We start from the raw sequence: 18,627 nt of genomic DNA on the forward strand, positions 1-18,627 counted from the left end.
AGGCCAAGTCTGAGCCACAATGGTCCCCACCCCACTCTAGGCAGCTTCAGGAAGGGGAAAAAGTGCTTCCCCCCAGGCAGCACCCATCCTGTGCCCTAGCTCTATCACCCCCCTGCTGGCAGCCCAGCTGAGAGCCCAGCAGGCTTCTCTCTGACCCCTTCAGCTGTCCCTTCCCAGTTTCCTCTTCTACAGAGGCCAGTCTAAAAACATCTGGGCAGGTAGTCCTGGCCCTGGCCCCTGGTGGGGCGGGGCGGGCGGCGGTGGGGTGGGGTCTGCTGAGATCAGCCCCTGCACAGCTTCTCCTGCTGGGGAAGGGGCGCTGGTCAGGGCATCGGAGTCAGAAGAGGGGTGGGGGAGGGGTGGAAGGCAGCTGCCCATGTCTGTTCATTAACCACCTGGATTAGCCATTTCTTCCCAGAGGGGTGAGGAGGGAGTGAGCCTGCTGGCTGGGGGAGGGCGGCCGGGGCACTCATGCCAGGCTGTGCCCATGGGCAAAGGTGCACCAGACCCATGTAGAGGGGAGGGGGCTGGGGAAAAGAGCTTTTCACTAACTCTTCCAACCTGCCAACCCATTCCCTGCAGCCTTGGTCAGCCCTCTGGGAGCAAAGAGGGCCCCAAAGAGGAGAAAAGTCCCCAAAGTAGTTCCAGGGTGACAGGGAAAGAAATGAAGAGGAAAAGAGACTCACACCCCTCCTGGGCTCCTCCACCTGGGCAGGCAGGGAGCAGAAGAGAAGCCCAACCTCCTGCCGACCCGACTCTGTCAACTGTCCGTCACAAGTCCTGGGCCTCTGTCTTAAGCAGCCCACGACACCAGCAACTTCCCCAGCAGGCAAGGCCACTCTGGCGCGTGTAGGGGTGGCCCCACCCCAGCCATCCCTGCCAGAGCCGGGGAACGTCTGAAGACAGCAGGCTGACAGGTGAGCGCCAGGGGCTAACCTAGCCCAGGGACGTGTGACAGGGTGGGGCTGACCCCACCTTCCCCTAGTTTACTTCCTGATTGGTGGTCTTGACAGCATCGATGCGACATGCCAGCAGTGCTGGCCAGCTCCATCCCCCTTCACACACACACACACAAACACACGCACACTCACACTCACCTTTCCGGCAGAGGCGCCACTGGGTGGAGCGGGGGTCTGGGCCAAGGGACGGGCAGGACAGGGGCGGTGGGCAGCGGCGGGTGGCAGCGGCGGGTGGCAGCTGGCTGGCAAGAAGCTGGTTGCCGAAAGGAAGGCGGTGAGTGGTGGTGAGTGCGCTTGGTGTCCAGGAGGCAGCGGGGCGGTGGCAGCCGCACTGGTCCCGAGGCCACGGCCCGGAGCAACTGAGCAGCGGAGGGCGCCGCGGGCCGGGCTCCCTCCCCGGCGGCGACGCGCACCGCCTCCTTCCCGGAGCCCGCGCGGCTGCCCCCCGCCACGGCCGCGCCTCCTTTAACCCCTGCCGCGCTCCGCGGGCGCCGCTGCACCCGGCTGCGGCCAGGCTCGGGCGGGGCGCTGACACCTGGGGCTGGAAGTTGACCTCCTTTGGCCCTCGGTCTAGCGGCTTCCTAGGGGGCTGGGGGAGGGGTCTGAGGACTTAGGGGACAGGGTTGCGGAAGGGGGCAGGAAGGAATCAGGACGCCAAGAGATCCAAGATCCCGTGGGACAGTCACCGATAGAGAAAGGCCAGAGGGGTGAAGGGCCGGAGCTGGTGACGACAACGAAGCAACGAAGCAACCTTCAACTTTTGGACAGGACTCAGCTTTGTGGTATTTCCAAGGCTTTTGTGACCAGACACCAGGAATCGCCCTTCTGGACCTGCTTTTCCTTTTTTTTTTTTTTGATCTGTCAAGTGTGGGACAGATTTGAAGTGAGTTCTAGTTAATGAAATGCATGCTTCAACTTCAACTCTCTTTGAAATGCATCAAAAAATGTAAGATGGACTGATGGAAAAGCCATTGTCCCAGGGTATCCTTGGAGTACTGGTTGCAGGACCCCCAGGATACCGAAACTTGGGGTGCTCAAATCCATTCTATAAAGTAGGACAGTATTTGCAGAAACCTGCACACATCCTCAGTATACTTTAAATCACCGCTAGAATGCCTACATCACCTGGTACAGAGTAAATACTGGCTAAATAGCTGTAGTGCTGTAGTTATTTAATGGACAATAACAAGAAGAAAGTTTGTCCATGTTCAAGACAATCACATTTTTTTTTTTTTTCTGAATGCTTTCTACACCAATGCAGAATCCAGGGCTCTGGAGGGCCAACTGTATACCAAAGTGTTAGAATCCAGACGGCTATCATCATTTCAACTTTCTACACATGTGAAATATTTTGCAATTAAAAATAACAAGGTGAAAGCTAATTGAAAAACTTGGGGGCGTCTTACAAATGTCACGAAGAAGCTGATGGGAATCTCTTGAAAGGAAGGGGAATGGCATTTGCTGCTCACCAATAGTCTGCCAGGACTCTTGATTCATCTTTGAGTCATTCTGGTTGTCCTAACTGAAGAAGGTGATGTGAGAGTGGCCAGAGGACTTGTTGAAGGCTGAAAGGGTGGTTAAGAAAGGAACTCCAACTTGAGCAGGCTGGCTGGGGCCTGTGGACCAGGGACCTACATCTCTGAACCTCAATATCCCCTGCTGGACATCAAGTTTGGATCCAAAGGTGCCTAAGATCTTTTCCAGTTCTAACACTCACTAATTTTATTTATTCTACTCCTTTTATTTATTTATTTATGGTACTAGGGATTAAACTCAGGGTTGCTCTGTCCCGGAACTATATCCTCAGCCATTTTTATTTTACTTTTGAGACAAGGTCTTGCCCAGTTACCCAGGCTGGCCTCAAACTTGTTGATCCTCCTGCCTCAGCCTCCAGAGTTGCTAGGATTACAGTGAGCACCACCCAGCCAGCCATCACTAACTTTATTAATCCAGCCAAACCTTCCCCAGGATCCAGGCTTCAGTTTTCCCCAGGAGTAAAATGACAGGGGAACCCAAAGGAAGGACAATATTTGGGGCATCTGGAGGCAGAACCACAGGGAGATTTTCAGCACTCTGGAGGGCTTCCCTGCCCCCCATCAGTGAAAACAAGCTCCTGGGGATGGACAGGGAGAGGACTTACATGTGGGAAGGGCAGAAAGAGGGACACCATCCCCTTTCCTCAGCCCTTCCCACCTCCCCCTACTCGATAGCAAGATGACCTCATCCCATCCCAAGGAGAAGAAGAGTTTGGGTTCCCAGATCCCCAAATTCCAGCCTCTCAGAACCTACAGCCTAGACAGCAGCCCCCGTCTTGGAGAGTGTGGATGTTGCTCAGAGATGGTAAAAGTCAAGAAGGATGGACTGCAGGGTCATCTAGCTGGGTGCTCCCTGCCGCGCTGACCAGCCCAAACCAGCCTCCCACTCACTGGCCCCAACTCTGGGGCCAAGGTGACACTTACTAGTCACATCCTACTCATCCCCTACCCCCACCCCCACTGACTAAGGGCCCCTCCCAGGCTTGGTCAGCAGCCCTGGTCAAGTGAGGGTGTGGTGCATTCTGTGTCAATTTCACTCTCGGTCCCCTAAGAGGTGGATGGGGGCTGTGAACTCTAACACTGGAGTCCCACCCACTGTCAGGTCCCCAGAACAGCAGAATGATCCACCCTCCCCATCCCTCCCTTCCCATCCACACCCATATTATCCATGGCTCCCCCAGCCCACGACATCCAGTCTCAGCTACACACAGAGCATTCCAGGATCTCTGGGACAGCCCCTCTGGAAACTTCTCTCCCCCATCCCTTAACTTTGACCTCTATGCCTTTCTCATCCAGGGCTCCATTCCAAAGCCGTGTCCTGCAGAGAGCCTTCTCCAACTGCACCACTTGGTTGGCACTGCCCCTGGCACCCCAGCTCCTTCACCAGGCTGGGATGTACAGTCGGCTGCGTGCACTTCTGCACCTCCCACTTGTTGAGCAATGAGAAGTTTGTTCATGCCTTTCTTTCCCCTTTCCTTCTCATCAGCACCTAACATAATAAGGTGGAAATGTACTAGATGCTCAATAAATTATCAATGAATGATGGTGGAGGAATGGTCAGGCAATGATTGGTTAATAACTGGATAAAAGAGCATTTTCAAATGCTTCTTATTGCACAAGGCTACACCAGACATTTATCTTTGAAGCCATATAATTGCAGGCAAAACAACAAGAACAAAAACTGACCTTGCTAGGATGAGAACCATCAAAGTGATACAGGAACATCCCAGAAGCATCCGACCTCTCCCAGGTCAGTGGCAGATCTCAGGGGCCCTGAGAAGAAGCTTCCTCCTCCTCCTCCTCCTCCTCCAGCTGCCCTCAGGAGCCTTTAGAGGTCACACTATCCACCCCAACATCACCCCCTCTTTTCCAGCCTGTACAGAACCAAGAACTCAGCAGTTCCTGACAAGCCACACCAAGAGGACTTCAGAGAAAAAGAGCACTTTCCTCCTTATTCCCGGGCTGTCCCACAGCCCATCGCCACCTGGCTCTGTGTGCACACTCAGGTGTGAACACTCATGAGCGCACACACACTGAGGACTGCTTTCTAAAGAAGCTTGCTCTCCTCTTCCTTCTCCAGACCAGCCTCCCCTCCTCCGGGGCTCTGAGGGGGACTCCAGCACTTCCCATCCGCACCCCTCACACCAGCCGGGGCCCTTTCCCACCTCCCTCCCTCCCTCGAATCCCTGAGTGCAGGACTGCACATCTGGTTCCAGCTGTGGTCCATTCAGGGGCAGCCCCGAGGGATTCTCATACAACTGAATAATGCCCATGTGGGTGCCCGGTGGAGCTGGGGGAAGGGAGGACGGGAGGCAGAGGGCAAGGGGAGGGCAGGGAGAGGGAATGGCAGCAAGAGGTGAGGGGACCAGGAACCAAGAGGAGATGGCCGTGCCTGGCTCCTAGCAGGGCTCAGTGGTCGCTTGTTAGCTGAAGACAGAGGGAGGTTGCACAGACAGACAACAGGAAAGGCAGGAGCAGAAGGACGGCACAAAGAAGGGGTCAGAACCAGAGGCCCAGAAGGAGAAAGGATGGAGCTGGGGGTGGGGAGGTAGCACCACCGAGCCACAGAGAGGCCATTGAGAAGAGCAGGGGAATGAACGGCGTGTGTCGGGGCCAGGTGCTGAGTTAGGCACTTCATTGCAGAGGTGGGGGCATAACAGAGAAGGGGACAAAGAACACAGAGAGGCAAAAACAAAGGCAAGAATGAAGTTGAGAGAAAGATGTGGCCCACAAGGGCCGAATCCAGTTTCCCTGGCCTCTCCGCCCGGCTGCCTCGGTGGTTGGGGACAGGACAGGAGTCCTGGATCCACCCGAGCTGGCTTCAACTGCCCCTCACTGAGTGCCCACCCTGCACCCAACCTTTCCAGAGCGTATTTCCATGCAAGTCCCATGAGGAACTGGGAAGTGGCCATGATTCTAGCCTAGGGACACCTCAGAGCAGTGAAGTCCAATCGCAGAGCAGCTGACAAAGGGAGTTTGGATCCAAATCTTCCAACTCAAGCCCGGACACAACCCGAATTCTGGTTCCCAGCTCTCCCTCTGGAGGGTGCCATGTCAGGTGACCCTGTGCTCACAGGGTCAGACCTCAGTGCCCTGCAGGGAGGCCCAGCTTCCCTGATCTCCCAGTGATGGAGATGACAGCATTGGGGGTGGGTTCTAGTTTCTGGAGCTACCCCTCCAGCCCTTCTTCCCTCTCCATCATAGAGAGGACAGGGCCACATGCCCAGGTCCCAAGGGGAGGGGCCACATGATAGCCCTGGGAAAAGGAGTTATTCTGGGTTCTGAATCCTGCTGGGCCCAACACAGAGCTGGCTAGAGGCCGGGCTCCCAGGGTCACCTGGCATTGGTCCATGTCTGTGCATTTGAGTTGACCCCTCCCCTTCTACCTATACCTGTCCCCCTGCAGTTAGGGATGAGCTTAGGCTGTCCACCAGGTTGTTTCCATCTCAGGGTCACCCCTTAAAAGTCCCCTTCCTAGGGCTCCCTCCAGAACTGACCGCAGAAGCCACACCCACACTGTGACCTGAGAGCCCCTCTCTCCCTCCTGAGTCTCACCTATTTATCATCCTTAAAGCTCAGATGAAGACCCCCATCCTTTATTTGCATCTCATCTGCATGTATTTGCATAATCTCTCAGCATACAGAACTGGGCATGCTCCCCCAGGGAGGGAGAAAGGCTGGGTCTTCCACATTCCAGAGGGCAGAGGATGGCAGCACAGGGGAGTATCAGGGAAGCTGCCACCAGCAGCTTCTCCCTGGGTGCGCTCAGCGCCCTCCCTCCCCTGACCCTGCCTGTCTCCAGCCAGGAGGTGACACCCGAGTCCAGCCCCAGAGCCCTGGATCAGGAGCCAGGCCTTCATGACGGCAGGGCAGACTCAGGCCCTCCTGGCTTCAGTTCCTCACCTGACAGCCTCTTGTCATCTCCAGGTTTCCTTGGAGATTCCCAGGAACACATTTCTAGGTAGACATTGGTCCTTGGCAGAAAGTCGCTCCTGATGTCAGGTCACAGGACACAGATCCCTCGCCTGCCCCAGAAGCTCAGTTTCAAAGCTCGAGGGACCCTGGGGACTCAGCTGCCTCCAGACCAGGACTCCTCTTGGGCCGCCCCTCCCTGCCTTTCCCACAAAGACCACCAGCTTCAGCCTGGATCCTTCCAGTGAGCCCAAGATTCCCCCCACACACACAGGGCCACATCCACCCTCCTCACCCCGTACGAGGAGGTTCCTAGACTGAGCGTCGGGGAATCCCCCAGACCCAGCTTATCTGGGTTTCAAGAAGGCGTTGGCAGGCTCCATGATGAAATTCTTGGAGACAAGATAGAAAGCTGAGTGGATTCCTAGCCAGCAAGCAAGGGGGTGTTGATTAATAGATCACTGTCAACTTCCTGACTGCCAAAGGGCTCTGTCCTCTGCCCCGGCTTGTTCAACCTAGTTATCAGTAATGTGGGTGAAGATGAAGAGAGGAGGCTTAGGGAGCACCCGGAGAGGAAGACGAGGTTAAGACCCAACCAACGCAAAATGCAAAGCTGACTTTATACATGAGCTGCAATTAGCCAGGGACCATTCCTCTTGGAGTAACCTCCTAACCTACAGTTCACATGTCATAAGAAGCATGAATTAATAATAGTTCATTCAGGGAAAGTTCTAAGATTTAGTGGAAACAGAAATTCAGTTTAGCTAACAATAGAATATGGCTGACCCCAAATGGCACAGGTACTTTGGGTTATGTTAATAGCAATATATAATCTAGACCACAGGAGGTGAAATTCCACTCTACTCCATGCTGCTCAGATACCATCAGAAAGGATGGGTTCTCTATACCCCATAAACCAAAGCACATCCAGAGGAGGACATCAGGAGAAAATAAATATTTGATGAATAAAAGCATAAAAAAGGCTAAAAAATAAAGGACTCAAATTTGATCTCAGATGATAAAGAAAAGACACAACAGGCATCATTAAAATTCTAGAAAAACTGTCTTGGAAGGTGAGCAGGGCAAACTGCTCCGCCCACCCCTCCGTGTCCTGCTGCCCCTTTGTGCGTGAACTCCTGGGAGCCTGCGACCATTCCCACTCATCTTGGAAGGGCCAAGAGGCCAAGGGCCAGGAGCAGCCTCTAGAGATCGGACAGCATTCAGACAGGGCCAGTCTCATGGGCCTGGCCAGTGGGGAGCATGCTGGCCACCCCGCGAGGGCTGACCGTTTGCCAAGCTGGCTGTGGGCCGGGGAAGGGGAGGGGGCCGGGCTGGTGATTGAATGTGGGTTCACATATGCTGTCCCAGGCAGACCCGACCACTGGACAAGGGGCCCTCCCACCACCCAGCCCTCCCCTGACTTGCCACTGCCCAGTAGTCGGCTGGGCACCCTGGCCCAGGTGCCCCTCCCTGCTCTGCCTCCCCCTGCCCATCATCGCCCCATGGCCTTCCTCTCCCACCCTCCTCAGCCTGGCCCTGTGTCCCTGACCCTGTCCTTCCGTCCCCCCTCACTCCTCCAGTGTTCTCTTAGGACCCTTCTCCTTGCCGTGTTCTTCGTGGTGACAAGATGGGGACAGTTCCCTCCAACTCCTCCCTCACCCTCTCCACAGCAATTTGAACTGGACAGCACTTTTGGGCTGCGGCAGCTGGAGACTCCTGTTCCACCCCTATAAATAACAGTAATCATTTGGATTCACCTCAAAATGCAGTGCTATCCCTCCTGGGGCATAAAAATCAGACAGAGAGAAACCTGGCCCCCTCCTACAGAGGCTCAGGAGTAGAGGGCAAAGAATCCAGGACTGGAGTTGTACAAACCATGTCTGAAGCCAGGCTACCCTACTCACTGGCTGTGTGGCCTCTGGCAAGTTACTTAACTGCTCAGAGCATTGAGTGCAGGGTCTGGCCCACAGCAACCTCCCATAAGCGGGAGCTGTCTCCACATTCTCCTTCTTCAAAGATGCCATCACCACAGCCATCCCAGAGTCCCAATTCATTTCTCACATCCCTATATGTCCTTGTCCCTGTTTAATAAGTGCTCAAATTTATTGAGCTCTTCCAGGTGCCGGGCATTAGAGCTTGGTGGCATCCATCCTTCTAATCCTCCTGGCAATCCTATGCTATCGACCACCATTAACCCCACTTTAAAGATGAGAAAGTGAAGTCCAGAGGCATCGCTGCGATTGTTGCCCCTCTCCTGACCGAGGCAGCACCATCACGGCGGGAAAGCCGCAGGGCCAGGACGTGGTCAATGCCCAGCTCTCCCTGGGCCTGCAGGTACACCCAGGCCCTCAGAGCCCACTCCCTCCAACAAGTAGCTTCCACCCGGGGGTGCAAACCTGCTTTCTGGGGTCCTCACTCCTACTTTGGAGAACAAATCCCTTCAAAGCTTTATCAAAAACCACCCGCGTATGCTCCACGTGCCAGAGAGGTGGCGTCACAGGGTGGGCGTCCCCAGTGGTTCCCGGCTTCTGGATCCTTCCACACCCCACTGCTCGGGTGTCTCTGTGGTTCGGAGCTTTTTCCAGCTGACCCTCACTCATTCATTCGTTCGTTCATTCATTCATTCATTCATTCTGCCCAGGCTCTCAGGGTCTGCCGCAGGCCGGGCCCTGGGTGGCCCAGCTGGTGAACAGGAGCCAAGTCAGGACTAGCTTCTGCCTTCAAGGAGCACGTGGTCCAGAAGAGGACGACGCTGAAGAAACCCACACACAGAAAACCAACTCACAAATAGCACCGAGTTACGTGAAGGGAGAGGAGAGAGCGCCGACCGGGGATCACTCAGATCCAACAGCTAATGTGCGCTGAACGCGCGCCAGGCCCTCTTATGAGCCCTGCGGTCGTCCATTTCCCCCACCACCGCACAGGGCGTGGATGCTATTCTAGCCCTGCTTTGTACAGTTGAGGGACATGAGAGATGAGGCCACTTGCCCCTAGTCGATAATAACAAGACAGCGAACAAGTAGTGGTGAAAGGATTTGATCTCTCAGCTGCTCTGCCATTTCATCTCTAGGAGGTTCGAGGGGTCATTAGAACCCAGTCCCCAAACTGACACCCCTCCCCTGACATGCAGCTGGCCCTGCAGACTGCCACCAGTGGTCCGTCCTGGTGGTGCCCAAATTCCGGACTCTCAGCTAGAAAATGGGGCCAGGGAAGGACAAGTAGAGTCCCAGGGTCACCATGGGGAGGAGCTCAATGGCATCAAGCCCAGAGCAGGTCCCCAGCTCCCAGCCCAGGACTCAGGCCCCTGCACTATGCTGGTTCCTAGGAGAGGGGCACCCACCTGATCCACCCAGGGTTGGAAGCAGGACCCTGCCTCGGTTCCTAAGGCCCAAGAGGATGGTAGTGTGTCCCAGGCCCCTGGGGTGGTAAGGGACCCACGGGGCCTGGATGAAGGTGCTCGGGCACCAGGTACAGCGCAGCCCTGCCATCCACAACAGGACCAGAGTGGAGGCTGGGGCAGGAGGAGTGGGCACACAAGGGGCCACAGCTGCAGCCCTCCTCGGGCGCTCATCCCCAGGGACCCCGAGGGTGACTGTTTTCTTAGAACATTGTGTTCGGGCTGTGAGTCTTGGCGCAGGCAATCTACCCTGGCAAATCTCCAGCTGCCTGTTTAATAATGTACAGCCAACCAGCCATTAACTGCAGATTTCAATAGGAAAAAAAAAAAAAGAAAGAGAGAAAAAGAAAAAACAAGTTTGGTGGTTGTTTTTGTTGTTGTTGGTCTTTTTCCTCCTTCCGGGTAGTTGGTGGTGAAAAACAAGCCTTCTCTGGTCAGGCTCTGGGGCAAGGGATCCTGGCAGATTCCACCTGCCTTTGCCCACCCGATGCACCCACATGCCAAGTGCCCGCTCCCACCTCCACTCCCCCAGGAACGCCCTGGGTCTCCACCAAGGGCAGAGCTGTGGGGTGGGCTGGCAAGGCAGAGAGGGCAGAGGGGCCACCTCTGAGCAGGCCCAGCGCTTCCTAGGAATTCCACAGGTTGGGCCAGAGTCAGCACCCAAGAAGGAGCTGGTGGAGTCCAGCCAGGTGCGAGGGGCTGGTCTGTAGCCTGGACTGAGCAAAGGAGCCCGGACACTGGGGCCTGCCTCCGGGGACGCTCTGCTGTGCTTCAGCTCTGTTTTCCACGTGAGAGTCGGGATTTGCAGGAGGATCTCGGGGAGCAGTGAGAGCCAGGAGCTTCCTGCATGCTGGGCTGGGCTGGGATGTGCTAGACTGTCCACTGCAGCCATCCCAGGGAGGCAGCCTGCAGGCCCTCCTTCCCCCAGCCTCGAAGGGCGCCGCTGCCCCAAGCCCGAGGCCAGGGCTGGGCTCTCAGCCTCTGCTCAGACTCCCTGATGACCCTGGGCCAGTCTTGCCCTCTCTGGCCTCCATCTCATTGCTCCAAGTTGGGTGTTCCCCATTCTGCCTAGGGATTATGGCCAGAAAGGGACTGTCAAGACAGGTGCGGGGCAGTCACAGGGACCATACAGCAGTTCGATGGGACGGTGACGATGCCAACGATGCTGCTGTTATCATTATGGAGCTTGAGGGGGCTCCAGGCCCTGCCTTTTCTTTTTCTCCCAGTCATCAGAGAGGAGGAAACTGGGCCTTGGAGAGGCTCAGCACTTGCCCGAGGCCATGAGGCTAGTGAGTGACAGTCAGGACCTAGACTCAGGCTGTCTGACCTCAGGGCTCTTTATCATCAGCCTTAGAGGCTCTGGTCAAGGACAGCGGTCAAGAGGGCCAGCAGCCCCCCCCCCCGCCCGCACATCCAGGCCTGCTGTCCCCTCCTCCTGCCGTCTAGCCTCCCAACCTCTCATCAAACTTCAGTGGGGTCCTCTGCTTCCCTTGGTCCTTTACGTCCCTCTGTTACTTAGGACCCCTGGGGGTGCCCTGCTTCCCCCAATCAGGGGTGCACACAGACACAGCCACCCACCCACCCATGTGCTTACCATACACATGCACTCAGGCCACACAAGCACAGGGATCCGCATGCTACACACAGCACGTGCACTTAAACTCCTGCATGTGTATGCATCTGTACGCACAGGCATGATAATAGATGCACCGCTGTACACACGTTCCCATGCATAAAGTTCCAAATATTATTATTATAATATTAATAATAATAATTATTATTATTATTATTATTATTATTATTATTATATTATTATTATTGGGATTGAACCCAGGAGTGCTTTACCAAAGAGCTACATCCCCAGTCCTTTTAATATTTTCATTTTGAGACAGGCTTTCACTCAGTTGCTTAGGGCTTTAGTAAGTTGCTGAGGCTGGCCTCAAACTTGTGATCCTCCCACCTCAGCCTCCGAACCACTGGGATTACAGGCACATGTCACCACTCCCAGGCCCGCACAGGCAGACACTCTCCCCTCCACAAGGCAAATACCCACGTGCACACAGACCAGGGACACACCAGCATGCCTGCACATGCACACACTCACACACACCCGCACACAGACACACTCGTGCGCTTCATCCATGGGCGCTGGCTGGGCGCAGGCACCACAGGCTATCTGGGCAGGCAGAGCTGGACAGGTGTCCAACATGCCCTCGAGGTTCTTCCGAAGGCGAGAAGGCTGCCGGCTAATAATACCACAGTGCATTCCTGGCCGAGATAAGCGGCCCCAAGCATCCTCGGCACGTTCCGGCCTCGGTGTCTCACCCCTGTGGATTCCACCCACCCGCAGCGCCGTCCTGCAGGCGCCGCCAGCAGACGCCTTGGCCCGGGGCCTGCCATTCTCCCTTCTCTGCTTCTCCCTCTCCAGGGCCCCAGGCCTCTGCTGTCCCTCAGAGGCGTCCACACAGGGAAGCAGAGAGGTCGGCTCACCCTGAGAAGCGGCCCAGGGCCAGGCACTCTGCCCCTTCACGTGACGCCCACCCTCCGGGCTGAGCCAGCGCTGCTGCGGGCACCCAGCGTCACTGCCCGGGCAGAGCCCAGGGCTGCAGGGAGGCTGCAGGAGCCCCTCCTGCCAGGGGGCTCGGCACCCATCTCACGAGGTCCTCACCACACCCTGGTGACGCCAGGAAGGAAGGGTCCAGAACTCCGGCCCAGGTCTTCCAACTACGGAGCCAGGGCTCTTTCCCTGACCTCAAATTATCCCCCCTCCTGGCCAACTTTTGGAATCTCATCTTTTCCGCAGCCCCAGGTAGATCAGGGACCGTGATCTTTTCCCTGCAGAGGGAGGGGAACCTTGTGTTCATTACAGGCTCAGGACCTGGGGAGTCTCAGCGACACAGTCACATAAGGGTGACACCCCACAAAGTGTCAGACATTTGGAGCTCATTATGGGGCCTCTGTAGCCGTCTTGAGGTGGGAGAGTTGTCCCTGGATCAGGGGAAAGGAGGACATGAGCCCCTGAGTCACAGAGGCTCTGGAGGAAACCTGGGGGACCTGAGGATAGAGGAAGGGGCTCCTCCATCTGTGGGCTCAAGTGGGAGGGGTCTTTGCATATTAGGGATAAGGGTCCACACAGAGGACTGAGACCTCAGGAGCAAGGCAGGACCCAGAGAATGGCATGAACTTGCAGCTTCCTGAGTGGCACAGAAAGCAGAGAGAGGGACGAGGACAGAGAGGTTAGCCCCACCCGCGTTGCAGGGCTGTTGTGGCTCTGAGGTCCAAGTGCGCGGGCACACACTCACACGTGAGCATGAGTGTAGCAAATCTCCATGTCCCTCTGGGCAACCGTGCGGTCTAGATGTCGGGCACTTCTCAAATGAGAACACTATGACCAGAGAAGAGCTGTGACGTCCCCAAAGGTGCCCAGGAAGCCCTTCCCAGCTCAAGGTGGGAAAGGGCCAGCACAGCCCCATGGCTTCAGATTCCCCAAATGCCAACACAGCACCCAGCAGATCCGAGGTGAGAGACGTCCTAAGCGAAGGGAGGAGAGGAAGGAAGCAGGGCTGGGGACCCTGGGAGTGACTTTCCTAACCCCAAGGAGCCGGGAGGGGTCTGCGAGGGTCAGAGCAGCCTCCCAAGCCTGAGCGGCCGACACCCCGGAGAGGCAGGACCTTGGCTAGCAATGAAAGCCCAGGGCACAGGGGAGCTGGCCACAGCGGAGAGCTCAGCTAAGAGAGGGGCGTGTTCCCACGCTGTCACCCCAGGCCAGCTGCCCCCCGCCCCCGTGAGGCAGCTGTGTTTCCCAGAGCCAAGTGACCCCATGGCCGGTCCTGCCCACTGGCCCTGCTCTGAGAAGTCCAGGCAGCCTTACATGGACCTCCCTGGGACACAGTACTCATCAGATGAGCATCCTGGAAATCAACCCAGGGAGCTCCCCCCAGCCCCAGGCCTCACCCCAAAGTGCCGCTCCCCTCCCGCCGTCTCTGGACGGGACCAGTCAAGGCCAGGACCAGAGGCTGAGGACCAGAGAGGGCCAGTCATGGGGCTCCTGACTTCATCAGGTGGGAGCGTGGAGGGAAGGTGTGTGGCAGAGAGGATAGAAACTAGGAAACGCACACCCATCGGAAAAATCATCACATGTCATCGGTTAATGGGCGAAAAGACAGAGGCAGTGACACATGTCGATACGTGATTATTATCACGACAGACAGGCTAAATGGAGCGTCACTCCCAGGTCCAGCTGCCCAGCTCCAACCAACCAACAGAAACAAGACTTTTTGGAGATAATCAGGGGAAATTGAACCCAGATGGGGTGGTAGCTGATCTCCAGAAATTATTATTAATTATGCTAACTGGGATAATGGTATTACCGTAACAGCAAAATAAAAAGCCCTTATCTGTTAAGGGTACATACTGAAGTATTTAAAGTGAAATGATCTAATGTCTGGGATTTTGCTTTAAAAACACTCCAGCATAAAAATAAATAAACGGGGGAAGGAGGGAAAGAGATGAAATAAAAACAGCAAAGAGTCGATGGTTGTGGAAGCAGGGGATGGACACAAGGCGTTCATTATACTATTCTTGTGACTTGTGTATCTATTTTTAATAGCTCATAAAAAAAGAGCCCCCCCCCCCACACACACACACCAAAAAATAAAACAGGAAGGAAAAGTTCATGGATCCTGTGTTTCCTAAAGTGGGATATGCAAGATGTTTGTAGTGGGAAATATGCACATCTCAACCGTTTTATTTATTGATCCGTGTTATTTATTTACTATTTATTTTTTGGTACTGGGGGATTGAACCCGGGTGCTCTACCACTGCACCACATCCCCAGCCCTTTCCACTTCTTATTTTCAGACTGGTTCTCACTAAGTTGCTGAGGCTGGCTTTAAACTTGTGATCCTCCCACCTCGGCCTCCCGAGTCACTGGGATGGCAGGCATGTGCCACCACGCCCGGCAACGATTTTATTTTGATATTTGCAAAAGTTTCACCACATGAAGTGAGTAACAGTGTGAGACAGGGAGAGTGGTCCGGTGACATGGGAAAGGGCTGCCACAGGACGGTCCCACCTGGACTCACACATGCTCCGCCTAAACCTTCCTCTGCATCCTTAAAATGTAGTCCCCCTGCTGTGCCTGAGCCATCCTTCACAGAAAGAGCCAGGCTAGCAGAGGGAGGACCTCAGGATGGAAAGTGACAAAGGAAATGAATAATGACAAGTGCCACTGAGCGTCCAGAGGGCTCTGGCTCTGCTTCCGTTACCTCCAGCCGCCCGCCCGCCCGGGCCCTCAGAGGCAGGCCTCAGAGTAGCATGTGCAGAAGGGGGAGTGGCGGAGGAGGACTTTCTCAGGCCCCTGGGCCAGCCAGCGGGTGGCAGAGCAGGACTGGAACCTGCATCCACTGCCCCTCGTCGTCCGTGGTCACGGAAGCTCTCAGGGCAGCAGGTAAGGAATCAGCAGAGCCAGGCCAGGCAGGGCGCTAGGACAACGAAAGGGCTGGAAAGCAGGAGCTGACCCGTGGGAGGGACAGGAGGAGAGGAAGCGGCGAGCCTGGGCAGCCCAGCAGGTCTGGGGGACCTGGACCCTTATTACACAGACGGGGGTTGGGGGAAGATGGCAGCAAGTTGAATGGAAGTTAGATCAGGAGGGGAACTGGAAGTCAGAAAGGGGACGCTGGGAGCCTGGGTCAAAATTTCACATCACACTTCTGCGCTTCAGGCTGGACGGATGCCAACTCAGCATGGGAACGCAGGCTGCTGCGCGTCTCCTGGAAGTTCTGGTTGTCAACATGTGTTTGATTAATAAAACAGAGAAGGCAGGCAAGGGGGCCTGTAACCCCAGCTGCTCAGGAAGCTAAGGCAGGAGGGTCACAAGATCAAGACCCGCCTGGGCAACTTAGCGAGACTCCGTCTGTAAATACAAAATTAAAAGGGCTGGGGACACAGCTCAGAGGTAGGGCACCCTAGGTTCAATCCACAGCACGGGGCGTATTTCTCAAGCGGAGGCCCCAGGGGAACTTTTACAAAAGGGTCCACGACTGTTCGCTGTTGATGCAGAGCCCAAAACAGGCCTGAAGACTGAGGGGTTCAGACAGTGTTCCCAGGAGGGCAGCCTGCGGGCCCAGGAAACTGGGGGTCGAATGATGAGGGACCCAGAACTTTCTACAAAGGTCTCTGCACCTAGGAGATTCCATCCATCGTTCCCGACAGCACAGATGCCCCAGGGATACCTGGGCCCGGCTTGAAACAAGTCCTGTCGTCCATTCTTGTGGTCCTGAGTTCTGGGCTGAGACAGGCTAAGGGGAACCCAGTACTGTGCTGTGGGAGAGGAGGGGTATCCGGATCCGAGCATCACCAGGGTCCTGCCTCTGCCCGTCCCGTGCTGTGTGATACCAAGCCAGCAACTTGACTTCTCTGAACCTGGGTTGGCCCTTCCACCCCACTTTGCTCCCTCTTCCTACTAAAACTAAAATAAGAATAAATTTCCTCGTGAGGTGTTTTGAGACTTTATTGACAAAATCCATGCAGATGCTTAGCATGGAACCTGGTGCCTAACTGCTTACCAAATGACCAGTAGTCTGGTTTTTACCACTATTGCTAGGAACTGGACCATCCGCGATCCATGCTGGGGTCCTTGGCTATCAGAGTCTCATGACTGGCTGGAAGGAAGCCGCAGGGTGGGCAGCAGCATCTGGACCTGGAGGCAGCTGAACGCTCCGAGGGTGGAGGGCCCGAGTGGGGAGTCCAGCGGCAGCCTCCTCCTCCCAGGAATGCGGCCTGTGGCTGGAGTGGGGGTGAGGGGAGATGCCTGGTGGCTGAGGTCAGCCCCCACTGGAGCTGGCAGAGTGTTTATCATCATCCTCGGTGTGAGGGGAGGGAGGGGCGGCCGGGCGGGGAGGCGGGTGCAGGGGCACTCGGCAGGGCCAGGGCTGCCCAGCCCTCAACTTGCGCTGGGCCAGGCCAGGAGACGCTGCCAGTTCTCCACCACCTCTCTTGGTGATGGAGGCAAGGAGGCCCCCCACTCATCACCCCGGTCAGAAACAGGCCGCCCACCCCACCATTATCCCCATGTGACAGAGGAGGAAACCAAGGCAGAGGTGGTCAAGCCTGCTGCCCAAGCACACTCACTAGCCCCATCTCCTGGTGATGCCCCAGGGGAGGATCCAGGGAGGGGACATGAAGACAGACGGGGTCTCAGGGGGCATAGTGGGCGTGCACTGCTTTACCCAAGGGCAGCGCAAGGCAGGCCAGAACTCTAGGGTTCTCCCTCCAGGTCCTGGCAGCCGGCTGGTCCTGTCCCCCACAGACACACGGCGCCAGCCAGCACAGGAAGGCTCTGCCCTCCCTAGCCAAACAAAAGGGGGTCTAGACTGCTCCTTTAGCCTCCTGGTCCTCCTTCTGGTCTTCCCACCAAAAGAAGGCACCTCCTTGGAGCTGACCCAACTCCCTCCTGCTGCAGTTTCCACCTGTGCCCCTAGGTTGTCCTCCACAAAGACCAAGAAAACCACCTGCATAGCCTCAGTGACCACCCTGTACCAACGCTCCAACCTGTGGCCCGAGTTTCCCCTTATGGAAAGGACAGTTGAACCCAGGGAGCTGGAGGGTGGCAAGGCCCTACAGGAGGGGCTTGGGATAGACCCGGGGTTCCTCCCTTACAGGAAGGCCCCTTTCTCCTTGGCCTCCACATCTCCTTCCCAAATCCTGGGAACCCCAAGCATCTCCATGCACCTCCCTCCTCCCCAGAGCCTGGAGAACCACAGGGCACCCAGCCCAGTTTGGGAGCCTTGCTCAGTAGCTTTGGTCCTCCTGCTGCTTCAGATCCGGGTCTCTCTGCGCCTCCAGCTACTACCCAGGGAGTATTTCACACACGTGTACATGAGTGCACACACATGTGCACGTGCGCAGACACCTGCCCTGCAGCCTCCATCCGGGCAGGGCCCTGTGCTCAACTACTTTGTTCCCTCAGACTCTCTCTTCCAAGCTCATCAGAGAGAGGAGCCACCTTAGGCTCTCCTGGGAGGGAAGTGTCCCAGGTGTGTCCCCAGAAGGAATGAATGCTGCAGACTAGGGGGTCCCTTCTGGGTCCTGCAAGTGCCTGAAGCCACACCCCAGGGAGGGGCATTCCTACTCTGGCTTCAAAGGCAGGCATCTAAATCCTTCTGACCCCCCACCAACGCCCCTTAAAAACAATCATGTTTACCCCACCTCACAGATGATTTGCCCAAACTCAGAGAGGGTGTGCATCAAAGATCAAGTTTGGAAACCAAAGAAGGCTAGACCAGAATGACATACTTCTATCCAAATCAGTCCCCAGTCCATCGAAGGTAATTGGAGCCAAGACTAGGGTTTCCTGGAGAAAAAAAATAATAATAATTCCCTCAAATATGAGCAATATCACCCCTTGAGTTCGCTGACCCTGAAGCCCATCGTTACGATAATAAGTTTTTCAATATCTACATTCTGGGGCTTCTCGGGAGAATCTGGACTGATGCAGAGAACATAAAAGGAGATCAACATCTGTGGGTCCCACCTCAAGGGACTCCCATGGCCCTTGGCTGGGTCTGTTTGATCAAGGGAAAGTCACTGAGGCTCTGGACCATACAGAATGGTAGCCCGGGTCTGGAAAAGGGCCTGGAGGGAGCACTGGCCAAATTCTACTAAGATCTGCAGAGTAGCTAACAGCATGAGATGGATGTCAATGTCTTGGTTTCAATAATTGCACAACAGTTATGTGGAAGGTGGACATGACATGGAGAAGGGTATTATACCAACTCTGTACCATTTTTTTTAATATTTATTTTTTAGTTTTCGGTGGACTCAA

At 55.7% G+C, this 18,627-nt stretch overlaps 1 protein-coding gene and 1 long non-coding RNA gene across 8 annotated transcripts in view; one reads left to right on the plus strand and one right to left on the minus strand.

Moving 5' to 3' along the window:
• Positions 1–18,627, minus strand: part of Tns1 (tensin 1) — a 170,999-nt gene that overhangs the window by 121,323 nt on the left and 31,049 nt on the right. Inside the window, exon 1 of one of the 7 annotated variants that reach the window (XM_015481359.2) lies at positions 1,098–1,406. The exons of 5 other annotated variants lie outside the window; for them this stretch is intronic. The gene's annotated coding sequence lies outside the window, so the exon portion shown is untranslated. Of the gene's footprint in view, positions 1–688; positions 748–1,097; positions 1,407–18,627 lie in introns of those variants that run through there. One more of the 7 variants, XM_048808536.1, reaches the window with a different exon arrangement.
• On the plus strand, positions 469–4,042 carry LOC107138683. Its single transcript, XR_001503031.2, has 2 exons — positions 469–917; positions 3,791–4,042. It is a non-coding gene; the product is annotated as an uncharacterized LOC107138683 (long non-coding RNA).

This window comes from Marmota marmota, unplaced genomic scaffold (assembly GCF_001458135.2).
Source record: "Marmota marmota marmota unplaced genomic scaffold, marMar, whole genome shotgun sequence".
NCBI classification, from domain to species: domain Eukaryota; kingdom Metazoa; phylum Chordata; class Mammalia; order Rodentia; family Sciuridae; genus Marmota; species Marmota marmota.